Below are 12,403 nucleotides of genomic sequence, written 5' to 3'. Positions count from 1 at the left end.
CAGCACAGTATCACAACCAAGAAGCTGACATTCATACAATCCACTGGCCTAATTCAGATTTCACCTGTTTTACACGTACTCATTTGAGTGTGTGTCCACATTTGGTTCTGTGTAACTGTGCTCTATGTGCAGGTTTGTGACACCAACACCAGAGCGAACACAGAGCAGTTCCATGACAAGCACCCCCTATGTTGCCCTTTCACAGCCCCAGGCACGCCCATCCCCATCCCTAAGCCTCACAACCACTGATCTCCACTCTACAATGCTCTCATTTCGGATGTTATGTAGGGATCACAGGGTCTTGAGATCAACACCTGTTTCCTTGAACTGACCTTCACATTAACCCTGTTTTCAGTTTCTTGCAATCTTCGCTCCTGACAATGTGAGCTCCAGCTGGTAAAACCACCTGCAGTAAAAGTCCCATTTTGCACCTGGAACCCAAAGGTCTCATCTTCAGCTGTTTGGATCTCTGACCACAGCTGTTTGGTTTCACCCCTCAGCTTGCTGAGGACAAACTCTCGCACCCTTAAGACTCCCTTTGAACACTTTGGACCACTTTGCTACAACAGGACAACGGACTGCTTTTGAGTTTAGAGTGGGAAGGGTCATGTGATGAGGACAGAGAAGCAGCCACGACCATACCAGGAGCTGCCTGGGGTCACAAACAACTCCAAAAGCACCCCTTGCACAGCCGGCATCTCGCTAACTTCCAAAAGGGGGCGCTATCACATTTCCTGGCCTAATTCTTACAGGTACCATCTTGGGTAGTACTATGTAGCAAGTATCGTGCTGAATATGTTTATACAATTCACTCACTCTATGTTCACAGCGTCTCTACTATCAGGTACATCAGGTCTACAAACCTGAGAGTAAGGAACTTTTCTCTAATCACGCCGTGGGTGGAGAAGGACTAGAATTTGCCATTAGGATCAAAGGTCCTTCTCAGAATAGTACTGCATTCTTAGGAATGCATTCTTAGGAATGCAATCAATCTCCCTGAAGCTAAAATTCATGAATCCCTACAATGACATATTATGCACTCTTCTCCCTTCTGGGATCGTTTCTTTTTTGTAATCTTCCTCTAATTAGGAATCCTTTAGAATAAATTTCCATGCGATCTATAAGATAATATATACCCTCTTGTAAAAATTTGTTTCATTTATACTTACACTTTTACACATTCTTCTTTATCATCATTGTTATTTTTTTCCTTAGAATCTCTTCCATTATTTTTCTTCATTCTACAAAATACCAATATATCATTTCTAACACAGTATCCAATTTCCTACCCCACACCTCACATTGAGGTTAGAGACCTTCTGATCAAATTCTTATTCTTTTCTTTAAGTCTTTGTGAGATGCATGTTGCCCACTGTCTACCAGCCCATCATTCAGATGTCATAAGCAGCGATCCAGAAAACTACATGCTCTTGCTTTTATTTTTAATCTAGTTACACATATTCTACATCCTTTTTCCTCTTTCAAAGTCAATAAAAATAAGTTCAAGGATTTTTTTAAGGTCTCTCATTTATTCTCACATGAATCAGCAGAAATGAGTAACAGTCATATGTTTGATGAATCTTAGCAGTCCTTCCACCATCCCTGGGAAGACAGAACCTCTCATTACCCACGTTAAGGCGATGTATGATTGCTTTCAGACCTCTCATAGAAAACCACGATGTGCCCCGTCCCTGGAGTGAACTCACAGATACCTGAGGCTTTTTGTTCCCTGGAGGTGTGTCAGATGTCAGGTCTTTCGACGAAACGTCTTTGTTCTGTGTGGCAAAAATTTAATAAACTATTTTTATTGAATCCTGACTTCTATTTACTAACCTTTTGGCAGGACACTTGCATCCTCACCATATTTTAAACGTTTTGATCAGTTTTTTTGTTTTGGACAATTTTCTCCATCCTAATTAGGAACTCTTTATTAGCTCTAACAAACAGAGAGAGAGAGAGAGAGAGAGAGAGAGAGAGAGAGAGAGAAAGGGAATTTCTCAAGTCTTTTCTTCCTCCACCTGGGAGTCCAGCTTGATAGGACACCCAGTTGCTGTGATGACTTCAGGCAAGAGGAGTGCCCAACCTTCCAGTCAATGGAAACAGTTTTCAATCACCTTACTTGGGATCTGAAGTTGAATTGGAGTTTTTCTCCTTTACAAGAACTTCACCTCTAATATATGTGCTCACTTTTGAGCTGCTAGTGACTCCAGGCTTCTGGGGAATCTGTGTCTGAGTTGCTGGATTGTTCAACCTCTTCTCAAGATACAATTTTATTATATTTACTCCATATTAAACCTTGGCCCAAAAAAATCACATCATGTGGCATGTGCAATCCAGTGCCCCACTTCAGCTCAGCACACACAACAGCACAAATAAATCACCCTCCTGTTTCCCATTATCTTACTGCCCTGTTTCATCCCAGGTCCCTCCCAGGGTCATATAAGTCTGGGATATGGTTCCTTAATTAGTAACATTATATGATTTCTGTGAACAAGTATCTAATTTCTTAATCACTAGACAGGGGGAAGGGGGAAGAAAAAGCTATAGAAGCTTTGGGAAAATATCTGTTCTAACACCTATCAACTAGAAGTATGAACGTTATTTTTTCAAAAATAATAAAAGAAGAGAGAAAAAAGCTCCAATAAACTATTGAGGTGTGCAAAACACGACATCCAAGATTCTGAACCACAGTGTAACTTAAAAGTTGTACTTCTAGTTGATCTGAATTTTTATTTCTTCCTCTGGATAATACCGAGTCAGAAACTCCCTGGAAGTCTAACATAAAATAATTAGATGGGCAACATATCATGTATCCAGTCTTGTAAGAAGAAAATAGAAAGATTTTTTAGCTTTTTTTTTTTTTTTTCGGTCTGATTTTTAAACCCTTGGGTGTGTCAAGAAGTGGAATTTAAGTAAGTACTAGAAACTTCTGAACACTGCTGTTCTTCACCTTGTCAATTACTTTCGGGTGGTGTGGGATGGTAGGAACGTGTCTGTTTGATTTTTGTCCTTTCTCTTTCTCCGTGATTTTCTGAGTTTCCCAGTTATTCAACTAAGAACAAATTGCTGTTCATACAGATGCAGTGCCATGATTTCTGATTTGCTGGCTGTCATTCCCGTTAATACCAACTAGGCTGTCAGACTGTCACTCCTGCTTGCTGTTTCGATTTGTTCTATACAAGGAACTGGGTTCGTGAAGAAGATGGGGGAGAAATAAAAAACCTGCTTTTCTCTTGGAAGTACACAGGGGTTATGCAAAGGCGGCAGGGAAAAAAAGCACTTACACCACTCTTATCCGCAAAAATTAATTGCCAAGCACATAACTTGGAGATTTTTTGTAAGTGGAACAAACACTTCTCTTGAAGCTTGAAATCTGGTGGAGTTCAGATCAGCTCTCAGGAATATTTCCATCCACATTCTCAAGTTGCTTCATCTGACAGAGCCCAAAGCACAGTTCTCCAAATGAAGAATAAGGCTCCGTTTCTTGGAGCACACTGCCTTGCATGGCCGTCTTCCAGCACCTGAGGGTAGCGTCCTGGCAGGCAGCTCTGAGTCCCACGTGCCTCTCGCCCCAGAGAAGACCTGGTCCTCTCAGAGCAGGCAGTGGAGGGTCTAGTGGGGTCTAACTGCAGTGCCGTGTTCATTCCAGTTTCGGGCAGAATTTCAGTCTGTGCCTTTAAAGAACTACATCCTCTGTTGAGAGCCTGGCACAATAATTGTCATCCAACATTCCTCCCACCCAATGCCAGTGTTTCTCCAGCTCTGCTCTCATTTCCCTGCTCAGCCAAGGTTCCCCCTTGGTACCCAGTTCCCACACAGAGGGTAAGTGGCCCTGCTCATAGACAGATGGGTTTGTGAACATCCCAGACTCCTGGTGTTGATTGAAGTTGACCAGGAAGCCGGACTCTGGACCCTGCCCTCTGGATCTCAGAGCTTCCTCCTCTGAGGAAGGAGAGGCTCCCTCCCCCGCGAGCCTCCCTCCAGACAGTGCCCCCCCCCCACCTCCTGTCTGAATGGGCAGCTACCCTCTTGCTCTTTGTTCCTGCCCATCCCCAGGTGTCTTATAGAGTACCTGCCCTCCTTTGAGAAAAGAATCTTAGATATTTTCTTTGTGTCTTTGTCTTAGCTCTGGGGGAAAAAAAGAAGAACTTCACCCACAGAAAGCCTTTCACCAACACCCTTTAAAGACTCACACACCCCGTGCTTGAAACTTCTTGGTGAGAGACCCCTACTCAGAGGGACCCTTCCATGGGGGAGAGCCTTTCCTCCAGGGAACATGAGACCTGCTAAGGGTGGACCATATGAAGACTTCTATCATGTGTTCTTTTAAGCCTCTCGACTCCGGGCTAAACGTCTTCATGTCTAAATCTCTCTATTCGTCTCACCAGCATCATAAATATTCACTTCTGTTTGACAAGATCCTTTGTAAAATGAGATTTCTAGATTGAACACAATGTTCTAAGGTGATCAGCTCAGCCTAAGGAAGCATGCTGAATTTCCTTCCTATGATCTTTTTACTCTATCCCATTTATGCAATCTAAATTACAGTTGGCTTTTCCTCTTTTTTACCAGCTATAGTGTACCAGTGGATTACATATTCTTTGTTGTTCAACTAAGATACACCAAATAACTACGAGGAAAGCAAACAATTGAGTCATTCAGATGTTTGGTATCAAATATCATATATTTAAATCTTACAGATGTTTCGAACTAATTTTCCATTTGAATCAGAAATTTAGTCATGTTAGGTTCACCAATAGTTTGCAATAATTTGAAAGAGGAAAAACAGCTTCTAAAAGCAATTGAGTATGTAGTGAATTAGAAATTAAGCTTATACTCTAAAAAAAAAAAAATGGTAATTGAGTGAAGCAATGCAATTTCCATATTTTCTAGAACAGAAGTCAACTTTTCTGTTGTAACCTGTATGACCAATCATGTGACAAATGCCTTTGCAGGAAAATGATGCTTTCTGCAATTCAGAGGACGCTTGTAGTAAACACCACCGTTCTCCTAACCCCTCAAGGAAGTAAATCGGAATAAAAGTGAGCAAGCTATTGCAAATGTCATTTAAGAGAGTTTACAGAATTAAATGTTTGAGGAATAAAAATGCAACTTGTAGAAGAAAGCACAGAAGAATATTTTCATTACTTTGAGGTAGGGAACAAAATCTCTTAGATAAAATACAAAAATCATTAACTATTAAAAATATTCATAAATTGCACTTCACTGATGTTGTCCTGTTTAACAAAAGACACCAGTATTAGACTCAGAAGTCAAGCCTCACACCGGGGGAATGTATTTGTAATACTTCAATTCAATAAAGGCGCTTCACAATAACAATATCTCAGTGAGCCTACAAGAAGGCATTCACCACCATTTGTCATCTTGAAAATGCAAATTAAAGCCACAATGAGATGCTTCTATGCTGCCAAGTGTTGGTGAGTATGTGGAACAAGTGGGGCTCTCGTATGTTTCTGATGTGGGTACATAAGGCTACAAAATCTTTGGAAAACTGTTAGGCAGTGCAAACTAAAACTAAACATGCCTACACTCTGACCCAGGAAGTCCACTCCTGGGTACATAGCCAAGACATGCCTAAGAGTCTTCCCAACAGCTCTGTTCATAGAAATTAGAAAATAAAAACAAGCCGAAGTTCTAACAACTGAAGAATAGATAAATAAGTCATGATATATTTATACAAGGAAATACTACAGAACAATTAAAAAAGAAAAAAAACTACTGCTATCTGCAACAGCACTGGTAAATATCACAGACTCGAGTTCGGTAGATATGAAAGCGTATAAACTGTATGAGGTCATTATATGGGGTTTAGTAACAGACAAAACCAACCTATGACATTAGAAATCTGAATAGTGGTTCTCTCTGTGTGCTATTTTATTTATTTATTTATGGCTGCGTTGGGTCTTCGTTGCTGCACACGGGCTTTCTGCAGTCGTGGCGGGCGGGGGCTACTCTTCCTTGCGGCGCGCGGGCTTCTCATTGTCGTGGTTTCTCTTTGTTGTGGAGCACGGGGCTCTAGGCGCACAGGCTTCAATAGTTGTGGCACACGGGCTCAGTAGCTGTGGCGCACAGGCTTAGTTGCTCCGCGGCATGTGGGATCTTCCTGGACCAAGGAACGAACCCGTGTCCCCTGCACTGGCAGGCAGATTCTTAACAACTGCACCACCAGGAAAGTCCCCTCTCTGTGTGCTATTGACTGAGAAAGGGCAGTAAGGGGAATTCTAGGGTGCTGGAATGTTCTATACCTTAATATCAATGGGGTTACAGAGATGTATGTATATATGAATAAAGTTCATCAAGCTGTACATTTAAATTAGCACACTTTGCTGTATTATGTCATATTCTAATAAAGAAGTAAAAAGAATGGATTATGGAGGAATACAGGTGGGTGGTGAGACTTACCCAGTTCTGCTTTCACTTTAGAATATAGAAAGCTGGAACCCTAACAACAAGAGAGATGTGGATAAACTATAAAATCATTATGTTTTGTTGAAACCATCAGAGAGGTTATGTCACAAGGAAAACAAGTAACCTTAAACCAAAGGAAAGATAGTCATTCCCCCACCCCCTCACCGGGAGGGGCGGCAGGAGGGCGGACATGTGTGCGCTCGCCCATCACCTATGGCAGAGGCAAGGAACAGGAGATCCCAGGCACCACACAAGTGGGTAAGAAGAACTCGGTTAAAAATTTAAAGCATTTCAAACTTTTAGGTGTGAGAGAGTAGACATCCTGGAAGTGTCAGATGCTGGAAGGTTTGTGCCCATTTACGAGCTTCTTTTCTCAGATGTCCAACAGATGCTGATGAGAGGTCCTGGGTAGAGTGGGAGAGCAAAGAATGACTCGACCATGTTGCAGGCCTGGAGAGGAGGACGACCACTGCCGTGGGATGGGCACAGAGCCCTACCTGATGCTTCCTCCTTATGCAATGAGGGTCTCCTTCTGGAGGAGAGGCAGAAAGCATGCCACCATCCACTGGCATAGGCAGACTCACTGTGGCCAGGTGGGGAATAAGAGGAAACACCTTCTACCTGGAAACTGCTAGGCCCATGACCCAATAAACTACACCACGAAAAAGGCAGAAACTCTTTCTTAAACAAGAGCCACCAAAGGCACAAGACAGCAATCAGCTGCAAGAGAAGGAAGGTCAGACTCTGTGGGAAGCCCCAGCCCTGAGACTCAGGCACACAGAGCCTGCTAAAGACCAGGGCTGGGAAAGAAGCATGCAAGCCAGAGGGCAACAGGATGCCATCTTAAAGCACTGGTAAAAATGGAAACCATAAATCTGGAATTCCATACCTCGCCAAAATATCTATCAAAAATGAGGTCAGAATAAAGACTCTTAAAGGGAAACAAAAGCTGAGAGAATTCAACAGCAGCAGATCATCAGGGAGAAAAAATAGGATAGCAGTCCAGAACTTAGACAAGAACTCTGCACATGATTAAAAGGAAGTTTTCTAATGTTTAATCTCTCTAAATAATCACTATTTCATCCAAAAATGCTAGCAATGCTTTCTGGATTTATAGCAGATATAAAAGCAAATATATGGCAACAGTAACACAAAAAACTGTAGGAAGAAATTCGAAAGATACTGTTATGTTTTTTATAGTTCATGTGAAACGTATACTATATATATATATGCAACCACAAAATATGTTTGATGTTTTGTTTTATTTAGAACAGTTTCATGGTCACAGCAAAATTAAGAAGACATGTACAAATACCTGTACATAAATGTCTAGAGCAGAATGATTCATGATGACTTGAACTGGAAACAATCCAAATATCTTTTAATTGGTGAGTGGATAACCAAACTGTGGAACGTCCATACAATGAAATACTATTCAGTAGCAAATAAGAAGAAACTACTGATACACACAATATGGATGAATCTTAAATACATTCGCTAAGTGGAAGAAGCCAGACCCCAAAAAGCTGCATATTATATGATGTTCTGGAGAAGATAAATTATAGAAATAGACCAGTGTTTCCCAAGGTTTGGGGCTGGGGTGAGGGGTTACTGCAAAGGGACACAAGGAAACTTTTAGGAGTCAAGGAAATGTTTTGTACATTGATTGTTGTAGTGGTTGTGCAGCTACTTGCATTTTTTTTTTTTATAAATTTATTTATTTATTTACTATTTATTTTTGGCTGTGTTGGGTCTTCGTTTCTGTGCGAGGGCTTTCTCCAGTTGTGGCAAGTGGGGGCCACTCTTCATCACGGTGCGCGGGCCTCTCACTGTCGCGGCCTCTCCCGTTGCGGAGCACAGGTTCCAGACACGCAGGCTCAGTAGTTGTGGCACACGGGCTTAGTTGCTCCGCGGCATGTGGGATCTTCCCAGACCAGGGCTCGAACCCGTGTCCCCCGCACTGGCAGGCGGACTCTCAACCACTGCGCCACCAGGGAAGCCCACTACTTGCATTTTTAAAACACTAATAAAGCTGTACACTAAAGGAGAATTTTACTTTTGTGAATTATAACTCAGTACATTTGCTTTTAAAATGATTAACGTGATCTGTACTGTTTGCTATAGACAAAACTTAACCTATTTGTAGATTTTGGTAAAAGAGAAAAATAATAATGATAATTTCTGATTTAAAAAGTTGAATGCAATGAACCAGAGGAATCACTAATTAGCTGATGTCAGGACACTTACACATATTTCATGACTAGTTCATGAAGTGTCTGTGACTGTCCCTCCCAGTCACCATTGCATCCTCATCCTTTACAGTTACAGCCTCCTTTGTCTGTTTCCAACTGGCTGACAGTAGTAAAGAGAAGACACATTACCCACTTGAATACCTGTGAGAAGAGTGAATGTATAGTTTTACACGTACAAGGTTTAGGTATCTCAAACTCCTTGCAACATTCAGAAGCTACAATTTTTAAAAGATCTTTGAGTTGTAGCTTGGAGAAGGGTCAATGCAAAACGATGTCTACTTCTTATTCTGCATTTGACACACCCAACCTGTGGTCCATGAGAGAGGACAAGAGGCAGGAACACCACACCTCACTGTGATTTCCCTTCCCGCTTCCTGTGGGCGCCTCCCCATGAGTGAACCCAGCTGGTTGGTAGAGGACTAAGAACTTGTTGATGTCGTGCTTTAGGGTCAGGCTCAGGGGGCACACAGCTGGACGGAGTGGAGCCTGGATCCCAAGGGACATGAAAGACACCCAGTATAGTATCCTTCCTTGAAAAGAGCATTTCCCTTTGATGTGTCAAAATTTATCTCTCTTACCCCTCATGGCTTATGTTTTGGGAGTCCTAAGAAATCCTTGGTCTAAACGCTTTCTGGGATCGCTGTACATCAGTTTTTCAGAGATTTGAGGTTTAATTCTACTTTCCCTTGGATACCTTTCAGTAAGTCACAGGGCTTTGACAAGAATGCCTTTAAGGGATAAATCGATTCCGTAAATCTAATTATTCCAATTAAGAATCGGGAAAGTCGTAATTAAGTAGTTAGAGAATGCTTGTTTTTCTTTTGTGAACAAGAGAAATGTAAAACTATTTGAAGCTCTACACAAAGCCATAGGAGAAAGAATGGCCCTGATATTAGCATGATGGTTAAAAGAACCACCTTTTGAGGCCAGCCTGCTTATGTATAAATTCTAGTCTAATGGTTAACTATGTGATCTAGGATAAATTACTTATCTTTTCTGTCTTGGTTTTTTTGTTTGTTTGTTTGTTTTTCATCTGTAATACAGGGTTAATGACAACCCTTCATGAGTTAATACATGTACACTTCTTAGAACAGTACTGACATGTATTGAGTGCCTTAAAGGTTCTTTCCATAAAGTAAAATATGGCATACCTTTAAACAACTAATGACATGTAGGAACAGAAATCAATTTGACCTTGATGTTTTAAACATTCTCTTTCAAGGGGCACAGATTTCATGAACTAGGTTCACGTTTTTTTCCCATCAGTCCAAACTATTTGGTTTTGAAATAAACAAAATGATACAGTCCTAACTGTGAGGTTTGTTATTGTCTTTTTAAAAGAACTCATGGACAGATCGGAAGAATGTAAATATTATAATAACTTAATAAAAATGTAATGGGACAGTCCGCCAGCTTTGGAGGTGAAGAAATTAAAGGCGGCTTGGACTTGCTGAGTTCTACCTCCAAATACTCACATTGGGGGTTAGGGATTCAGTGTATGAATTTTGAGGGGACACAAATGTTCAGTCTATGCAACATCTAATTTAAATTATGGTGTTAACCACCAGAATAACTGAAGATGATATTTTTTGAATGGGAATTGGAAATAGAAAATGAGATGCTTACTTTTTAATTACTTAATGTATTGTTGGCATTATTTTTTACTAGGTACATATATTACTTTCAAAATAAAAAGAAACATAATTTAAGAGAGGCACCCCAAATACTGGTTGCAAAGTAATGTCCTTATTCTGGGGTTATTTTTCTGGATTGAAGGGAAGAGAAGGCAGGAACGTTGCTGAAATCACTGTCAAAAGACTTGGGAAATGAATTAAAAGAGAAAAAACTCTTTATGAATTTTCATAGGGAAATATAGTTTTAAATGTTGTTTTCTTTTGTTTTTAAAAACACATTTTCCTCTTAAAGTTTTTAATCATTAAGTCTTTACAAAGGAAAGGAAATATGAATCTTGCCATAATTGAGATATAAGAAAACTTCAAACACAGAGGGTTTTTTTTTTTATGATTCCTAAGGGGAAAATCTGAGTTATTTAGAATGAGAAACTGAATAACAATGATGTGTGCATAGCTTTAAAAATAATTTGTTGGTGGCTGTTACAGTTTAAACCAGTCACTTCTTACTGCTTTGTATGGTAAAGAGCTTTTTTTGATTTCCAAATTGCAAGGACAACTTAGGGTGAAGATCAGGTGTCTGGCTGATATGAAATAAACAAGACTGTCAAAATGGCAGAAGAATGGCGCACACCTGCCCCGGATGCTGACACAACGCCTATTTCTGGAAGCATTTGGGCTCCAGGGAGTACTTGGAGGATCCAGAGGCTACTTAGTCAACCAGCCAGTTCTGGAGTTAGTTAATTCTGGAATTCATAATTCAATGCACATACAGCTGGTGTTTGAAGCCAGGAGATCTTTAAACTGTCTCTACTAAGAACTTTTAGTCCCAGCTCTTCTTGGGAAGACAGAAACTCTTCTTTAAAAACAGAAGGAAAAAAAAAAAAAAACAGAAGGAAAAGGAGGCCAAGGTTAAACAGTGTGCTGGGAAGTTAATGGAAATAAATAACAAGAGATAAAATAGCTCGCCTGAAATTTCTCAGGACTGCATGTTCATGGGGGCCCTAGACTCCTATTTGGGTCACAGTACTGAAAATGGCCCTCTCCTGTGGTTCCCATGAGTTTCTCCTCTCATTCAGCAAAGTATAGAGCTAAAGAATTAAAAAAAAAAACCCAACTACCATAATTACCGGCTGTTCAAGGTGAGCTATCATTTACCTTAATATTTAGAGGTAGAATCACCTTAAAATTTCCTTCATTTTTAAATCTCACTTTTAACCAAGTGGAAGAGTTATCCTTACCAACCATTTCTTGCAGCCTACCTAAAAATCTGTCTATTCCACAGTATTTTCTAAATCAATGTTTAGCTAATGAAGCACAACTGCCACAGGTTTTCACTTTACTATTTTAATGTGATCTCCATGGCACTGTAGGAGTCTTAAGTTTCCATACGCACATATCCCTGCACTTTCCCTGTCACAAGAAATATATATTCATTTTAGAGTTGCAGGCGCAATTATAGTAACCAGCTGATGCCTCTAGCAGCTAGTCAGAGTGATAGCCTGAAAATTCTCAGCTTCTCAGGAGACCACATCATTGCCTCCGGTGGATGCAAACCCCACGTACAGTGGTCTCCAAGGCAATGACCCCGCCAGGCTAGATGAAGTTTCTAACCAACACATCACTTTGTAAAAGCATTCTGAACATCACTTAAGAGGCTAAAGAAGGAAGTTCATAAAATAAGAAGACATCTGTTGCCTCCTATGTCTTGGAGCCTTATATTGTCAGGTTCCTGTGGATAGCTTTTGGTCCACTCAGATTTCTAGAACAGCCAGAAATCTTCCCAGTGAGCTTTTTAGAGTGTGCACATCAGAACTTCAACAGCCATATTATGAGGTAATAAATATAATACCGATGTGGGTCATTTCCTGAAATACCTACGCTTCACATGGTAAAAGACTGCAGCAGCTACAACCAAATCAAATTGAAGGGAGAAAAAAAAACACACATATCGTCAAATAACAAACAAGAACTCAAGTGATTCTTTGGTAGAAGAAAAGGACCAGATTGCTGGGATTCCCTCAGGTTTTATTATGAGTGTCCATTTCCGGTTACACTTTATTGCCTCAAAACATGAATGCATCTGCCTTT

The sequence above is a fragment of the Balaenoptera acutorostrata genome, chromosome 13, assembly GCF_949987535.1.
Source record: "Balaenoptera acutorostrata chromosome 13, mBalAcu1.1, whole genome shotgun sequence".
Classification (NCBI taxonomy): domain Eukaryota; kingdom Metazoa; phylum Chordata; class Mammalia; order Artiodactyla; family Balaenopteridae; genus Balaenoptera; species Balaenoptera acutorostrata.
This window is presented reverse-complemented; position numbering follows the sequence as displayed.